Source organism: Hordeum vulgare, chromosome 7H, assembly GCF_904849725.1.
Source record: "Hordeum vulgare subsp. vulgare chromosome 7H, MorexV3_pseudomolecules_assembly, whole genome shotgun sequence".
NCBI classification, from domain to species: Eukaryota; Viridiplantae; Streptophyta; class Magnoliopsida; order Poales; family Poaceae; genus Hordeum; species Hordeum vulgare.
This window is the reverse complement of record NC_058524.1, coordinates 190,897,078-190,904,502: the sequence shown is the minus strand read 5'-3', so window position 1 is coordinate 190,904,502 and position 7,425 is coordinate 190,897,078.

Here is a 7,425-nt window from a genome sequence, read left to right as displayed (position 1 = left end):
GGAGTCATTCTTCTTCCAAGCGGGATCTTAGGCAAGATGACCATTTCCCCAGATACCATTACTATCATTGCCATGCTAGTTATTTCGATGCTATCGATTATGTCCCGTTGCCTACCACATGTTAAATATCAGCCTCTCAACAATGCCATGATCACCTTCAACCTGTTTGACCTAGCAAATCACTGATTGGCTATGTTACCGCTTGCTTATCCATGTTGTTAGCGTTGCTAGTTACAGGTGCAGATGCTTCCATGTGATAACATGGGTTCTTTGTTATATCACCATATTAATTGCTATTTAATTTAATGCACCTATGTACTTGGTAAAAGGTGGAAGGCTCAGCCTTTCTAGCCTGGTGTTTTGTTCCACTTTTGTCCCCTTAGTTTTCGTCTACCGATGTTATGTTCCATAAATGAGCGCTCCTAACACGATCGGGGTTGTTATGGGGACCCCTTGATAATTCGTTTAAATTAAAGCTGGTCTGGCAAGGCCTAATTTTGGTACTACATTTGCCTAATAACTAATGAACTGCATAGGGAGTAATTAACCTGAGGCAATTTAATCAACCCCCAGGCCAGTGCTCCTCATGAGTGTTGGTCCAAATTGGCAGACTACGGGGCCACCGCGGGGCAACCCGAGGTTTGGCATCTCCTAGTGTGACCCATCCGTCATGTCCCGAGAACGAGGTATGCGACTCCTATCGGGATCGTTGACATGTCGGGCGGCCTTGCTGGATTAGTTTTACCTTTGACAGAATATCTTGTGCATCGGGATTCTGGTGATGCTTTGGGTAATCTCAGAGTTGAGGTTTTCCACTAGGGAATCCGACGAGATCGCGAGCTTCGTGATTGAGGATTTCTATGCGGCTTGTGGTAATTTGTGATGGACTAGTTGGAGCACCCCTGCAGGGTTAAATCTTTTTGGAAACCCGTGCCCGCGGTTATGTGGCAACATGGAAACTTTGTTTAACACTCGTTCTAGATAACATGAAGTTAACTTAATTAAAACATGCCAACTGTGTGCGTAATCGTGACTGTCTCTTTTGTGAGTTCCTTCTCCGATTGAGGACACGGTGGGGTTATGTCTGACGTAGGTAGGTGTTCAGGATCAATCAGTTGATCATCAGTAGTTCACGTCCGCTATGCGTAGATCTTCCCCCTCTTTATTCTTGTACTTGTAAGTTAGCCACCATATATATTTGCTTAGCCGCTGCTGCAACCTCACCACTTAACCATATCTCATCCATTAAGTTTTGCTAGTCTTGATACCTTTGGAAATGAGATTGCTGAGTCCCCTGTGGCTCACAGATTACTACAACACCAGTTGCAGGTACATGTAAAGGTTACTTGACGTGAGCGCGTTGATTGTTCATTTGGAGTTGCTTCTTCTTCTTCTTCATCATCGATCTAGGATGGGTTCCAGGCCGGCAGCCTGGGATAGCAAGGATGGACGTCATTCTTCTTTTGTCATTTGTTTTCGTCCGTAGTCAGACCCTGCTCGTACTGTTGATGATTATGTAATGTACTGATGTGACTCTGATGTAGCTTGTGGCGAGTGTAAGCCAATTCTATTATATATCTCTTCTTTTCAGTACATGTACTTGTAACGATATCCATTCTTGCGATACGACGAGATGCGCTTCTATCCCTGACGAGGCCTCGTGCCAAATTGAGGATAGGGTCGCATCTTGAGCGTGACAAGTTGGTATCAGAGCAGTACCGACCTAGGAGCCCCATTGATTGATCGAACTTGGTCGAGTCGAGTCTAGTGAAAAACTACTTTGAGTCTAGTTATATATCAGAGAGTAGGATTCTTTTTTCTCCTCTTCTATGCTCTGGTGAGGAATCTTGACGTAATAATTTATTCTACTCCTCTTCTCACTCAAATTTTTTTAAGGATTACGCGGATATTCTTGGGATCTATATGATGCCGATGTGATGGAGTTCTGTCTTGGCGCCTCCTGTCTGACTTGATTTTCTTCCAGGGAGTTGAGCTCCAGGGGATTCTTGAGCACATCGTTATCATTCAGATTTCTTAGTATCTCAGAACGAAGGATGTTCGTAATTGCTTCAATACTAGTAGTGGCGAGATAACCCCGATGTCCCCAGTACTGGTGCAGATTGTTCGGGAGTACTGTCATACTTTGTATCGTTGTGATCACGAGGGTCTGTTGTAGATGAAGGTCCGAGATTCTGGCTGTGTGTTGACGGATGTGATACAGGTGACGGGTTAGTATAGGAGTGGTGTGATATTACTCCTTGTATCCGTGTACCAGATTGCACGACCAGATATTTCAGGAATTCATAGGTGGGAATTCAAGTAGTTACTTATAGGACAATCTTCCAACAAATGCATGATGTTAGGTTGGGGTTCGACATCTAGTGGATTCGTTTGTTGACGGTCGACTTACAGCGGTACACGTTGTGTCTTAAAGAGTCCTTGTAGCTTGCTACGACTCGGGGACGCTTCGTATGTCGGGTGCACTGCCTTGCACTTGATGGCTACTGTAAGGATCGAGCCCGTGCGATCCTGTCCACGAAAATATCAGACGAAATCTTTCTCATGAGTTTGTTCTGGCTTGTTTCATAAGCCTCTCCCTTTGTGTTGTTGAATATGGTAATTCGTGTTGCTTCGATGTCAAGTGGTAATTTCAGATCTTTCCTAAGTGGTGTTCTCATATTTTTATGAGAGTATTAATTCTTTTGCTCTATCAAATGTCTTATCAATTCTTGTCTACGGAGTTGTCATATCAATTCTTTTCCAACCAGTATGCTTCTCTTGAGTGAATTCAATCCTCTCTAATTTTGCAGATCATTCTCTCAATTCTTTCCGGAGTTTGTAACATCTGTCTTAAGTTGTCTTTGTTTTTCCCCGCCCTCCCACCCTTTTTATTCAGTGATTCAATTTTCATCCAAGAGTTTTCTTTTCATTGTTGCTTCCGTTATCTTTTCTTCCGTGTCCTATCCGGTGATTCATTGTGAAGATTTTCAGGAGCTTCGTGCTCTTCTTTATTCAATCTTGTTATCTTTCCGGTGAATTTAATTCAGTTGTCCGTGTCATCATATCCTTTTCATCCTTGTAATTCTTTCCTATGTTGGAAATTTTTATCAATATATCTTCTTGTTGTCATTTCTCTCTATTCTATTCGGAGCGTTGAAGTTATCTCAGAATTCTTGTTCTCAATTCTTCAATTATTTCGAGGTTATCAACCTCATCTAGTTCTCTTCATACCGGTGCAATATCTCTCTTCCAAGTAATCTTTCCCACGGTGGTTTCTTTGAGTGGGCCCATAACCCACAGGTTCTTTCCCAGGATCTTTCCTGGCTCTTCTAATTTTTTCCCGGAGATCTCTAATTCTTTTCAACTATGACGTAAGTATGAATTTCATCAGTCACATCCCTTCTCCAAGTCCTATTTGAATTAAATCTCATATTTGGCTCAACCTTTCATTCTTCTCTATTCCGGAGTGTCTCATTAATTCTTGGTGTTGTTCTCGTCATCATTCTCAGCTTGTAATTCGAAGGAGTGTTTCCCTCAAATCTTGGTCCGTTCTTTTGAAGATTCATCATTTTAGCTTTGTGCCATCATCTTATTTGTTCCAATCATGAGTGATTCATTTCTTGCTATCCTGTGCATTTCTATATTTTCATTCTCGTTCCTCCGAAGGCCATCATTTTAGAAGATTCTTCGTTCTCAGCTTTCAGCTTTCATCCTCAATTCTTCTTCATTGTTGTCTCTTCGTTCGTCTCTCGATTATCCGGTGCCTTGTTCAAGTTTTCTCTCAGGTGGCTCATGAGCTCTTCATTCTCATGTTTCTCCATTAATTCGTGGTGCTCCCATTCAATTATGAATTCTTACCGGTGTTTCTTGCAACATTTCTTCTATTTTGTGCTTTATCTATCTCTCTTTAATATTTTCAAGAGGAATAAGTGTTATGCTAAATCCGTTGATTGTCGTCAATTTAACTTGATGAAGGATTAGCATAACATAATTCTTATTCTTGTTTCATCAAATGATTTCAATTCTTCTTCCGGAGTGGCTCATGATATCAATTCCTTTTTCTCAACTGTTATTATCTTTTCTTTTCCGGAGTTCCAAGTTTTCTCAAGAATCTCTTTGTGAGGCTTCATCTAAATCTTGGCAAGGTCACAATTTTATTATTTTCTACCTTCATATCTTTGCATCATCCTTTTGATACGGAGGTCCTTCTTGGTGGTTCATCAAGATTTCATTCATTCTTAAGTGTTCTTCAAGATTCTTGTTGGAATACCTCAAGTTTTCTTATCTTAGATTTCCAAGTGCATTTGTTCTTCCTTTATCATTTGAGGTGGTATTATAGCATTCTTGTTAGTGTAGGAGCCTCGAAGAGTTTTGCTTTCAAGAATGAGATAATTAAACCCACCAATTCTATGATCATGAGATATTTCAACCATGATTTCTTCATTGAGCTATATGGTTTGGATTTCACCTAAAGCTTTTCCTATGGATTATGCTATCATGGTGCTTCTCATTAATCCAAGTTCTCAATGTATCCTCTTGGTGTAAGAAGTTTCGATATCTTGGCTTTCATCTATTCTTGTTTCTTTTAGTGGTTGGTTGTCACCTCATATATGTTGATATGATCTTCATAAGCCCACTAATATCTTGTTCTTTTCGTTGTTGGTTTTCCAACCACTACGTCAATTCTCTGTCCGGAGGCTCTTCAATTCTATTGTGATGATAGTTGTCATTCTTTTCTTCATTCTCTTCTTCCGTATGAGTTAGTTCCAATTCTATAGTTCCGGAGGCATTGTGATGTTGCTCGTTTGGGTCAATCTTGTTGTTCTATCAAGATCATGGTGTTCCCTTGCTCTATTTAGCTGTTTGTTATGAATATTGTGTAATTGTCTCTTCTTATCGAATTTTTTGTCCCATTTTCCCATCGAAGTGCTGTCGAAATTTTCCGTGAATGCTTCCTTGTTTCTCATATCATTCCTCTTCTCTTTGCAACTTTCCAGGATCGTTGGTTTCACTCGTTTGTCAAAGAAGCGATTAAGTTTTACCTCTTGTTTTCTCATCTTCTCCCCCTTTCATTCTTGGATCTCGGGTCTAGATCCTCTGGTAGTGTAGGAGAGTTGTGACAGCCCGGGACCGACGCCCCAGAAGATTTCACTTTATTTCCGTTTCCATCGGGTGATTAGTTTTATTTGTTGCACCTTCATTTAGTTTGCATCATCGCATCATGCATCATCTCCATCTTCTGTGGTGTGATTGCTTCCCGTGTTGTGATCATTTGTTTTTCCCTCTCCTTCTAGCCACTCCTTGATCCTCTCTGATTTCCCTTTGCTTTCATTTATTTGAGCTGCAGATGTAGATGCTCAAATATATGTTTCTGTTGAGCCCATAAATTATATCTATAGTATAGGGCCACCATCTAAAATCTCAGTCCAATTGGGGTTGGTTTGGTTACGGATTGAATTTAGGCAAGTTTGATTTAATTCAAAACTTGTCCGAATTTAAATACTATAAAAATACCCAAACCAACTTTATTAAATCCTCCATGTTTTTCTGGCTCCGGGAAAATATATCTCTTGTTGGAATTCCAACTATATCCTTTGTTTTATTTCTTTGCAAGTTGCTATAAAAGAAATAAAATTAAAAAGGTAAAGAGAGAAGCCCAGCCTGTGCAAGCCGGATCAAGGCCCACCGGGCTCCCCAACCCTAGCGTCGCTCCACGAGCCCGAGACCCCATCTTCCGCAGCGCCGTCGCCTGTTTCCCCGATCGCCTCTCCCTCGCGTCTCCTTCCTCCCCGGTTCCCCTCTTCCAGCCGCAGAGATCCCCCTCGCAGCTGCTCCTGCCCCGCTGCCGCTCGCCGGCCTCCCCATGCCCCGTGCTGGCCTCATTCCCGCGCCCCCCGTCGTGGCCCCTGCGCCGTTCGCCGCCAAGTTCCTGAGGGGAACGCTCTCGGCTGCGCCTCTAGGCCTCCCCGCCATGCCCTCGGCCTTGCCTCTTCTCGCCGCCCGCCATGGCGTTCCCCTGCCCGAGGTGCTCCGTGCCCCGCTCGTCGTTCCCCGCCGAGCCTGCCTACGTTGCTGTTTTGAGCTACTGCCACTGCCGACCGCTTGGTGTTGCTGTGCTCGTCCTGCTGGCTAATAGATGCCGCCACAGTTGCTGTTGCCCTTGCTGTCGGGCCATTGCCTGCTTGCTGCTGCCAGTTGTGTTGTCGCGTTTTGCTGCTGTCCCAATTTGCTGCCTGCCTGCGTTTTAGCTGCTGTTGCTATAGATGCTGATGCATGCCAGCTTGCTTGCTTTCCCGATTTGCTGTTGGCTGTGATGTTGTTGCTAGCCACCTACTACTAGCTGTAGCTTGCTGCCGAGCCGCTGCTATTGCTCTGCTGCCTGCTGCTCTGTTGCTTGCCTGCACGCCGTGATGGTAGTTGTTGTAGGTGCTAGCTGCTAGGCTGCTGTTTGTTGTGCTAGCCGCTGCCTGCTCGCGTCACTGAGTGTGCCGATGCTGTTGCTTGTGCCGCTGGATGCTTGTAGATTGCTAGCTGCTGCTTAAGTTGCCAGTGCCTGCTGCGCTGCGGTAGTTGTTGCCTTGCTAGTCTGCTGTTGCTGCCTGTGCTTGCTTGCCTTAGATGTTGCTGCCGCCGGGTGCTTGCCGTTTAGCTAGATGCATGTCTTAGCTTGCTGTTGCTGCTAGCGTAGTCTGAGTCAGATGCTAGTGCTGTTGCTGGCGATGCTTAGTTGTTGTTGCTTGCTTGCGTGTTGTTGTTGCCCGTGCTGCTATAGATTGCTGTTGCTTGCTTATGTTGTCGTCGCCGCTTAGACCATCCCCGCGCCATGGAGCCGACAAGTTCGCCGTGTACGAAGACGTCCTCGACGACCCTCGGGAACGTGTTCGACTACCGACACTGAAGACCCGTGAACCGACGCCGAGCGAACGACTACCGTCGACGAGACAAAGTACCTCGACTTCCACGACGTCCGCTTCAAACCGAACCGCTCCGATGTGCACGCTCCGAAGGTATAATGTTGAGACGTTGTCGTGAACCGAACGCATATGATGTATGAGTTGAACTGTATGTTTGCATCGTATGTTAGCCCGTTGCACGTTGTCTCTTTCGTCGCGCCCTCGACACATGGGAACCCGGTAGCGGGATCACCCCATCTTCATTTAGCGTTCCCGCACGCGCTTCAATTCGTTGGCACGATATCTCGACGAGTTATCGGGATAGGAACATTGCCGTGGCTTCGTTTCCGTCTTGCCGCCATGGTTCCCTCTCTCTCGCCGTGGCGACACTTGTTTCTTTATCTTCTTGCCCGTGGTGTTATGAACTCGCATGCATGACGCATTCATGGCATATATCATGTGTTGCATGTCTCTTGTGCCGTAGCTCCGATCTATGTTTTGCGTGTTAACCGACTAGAATGTCATGTAGAAT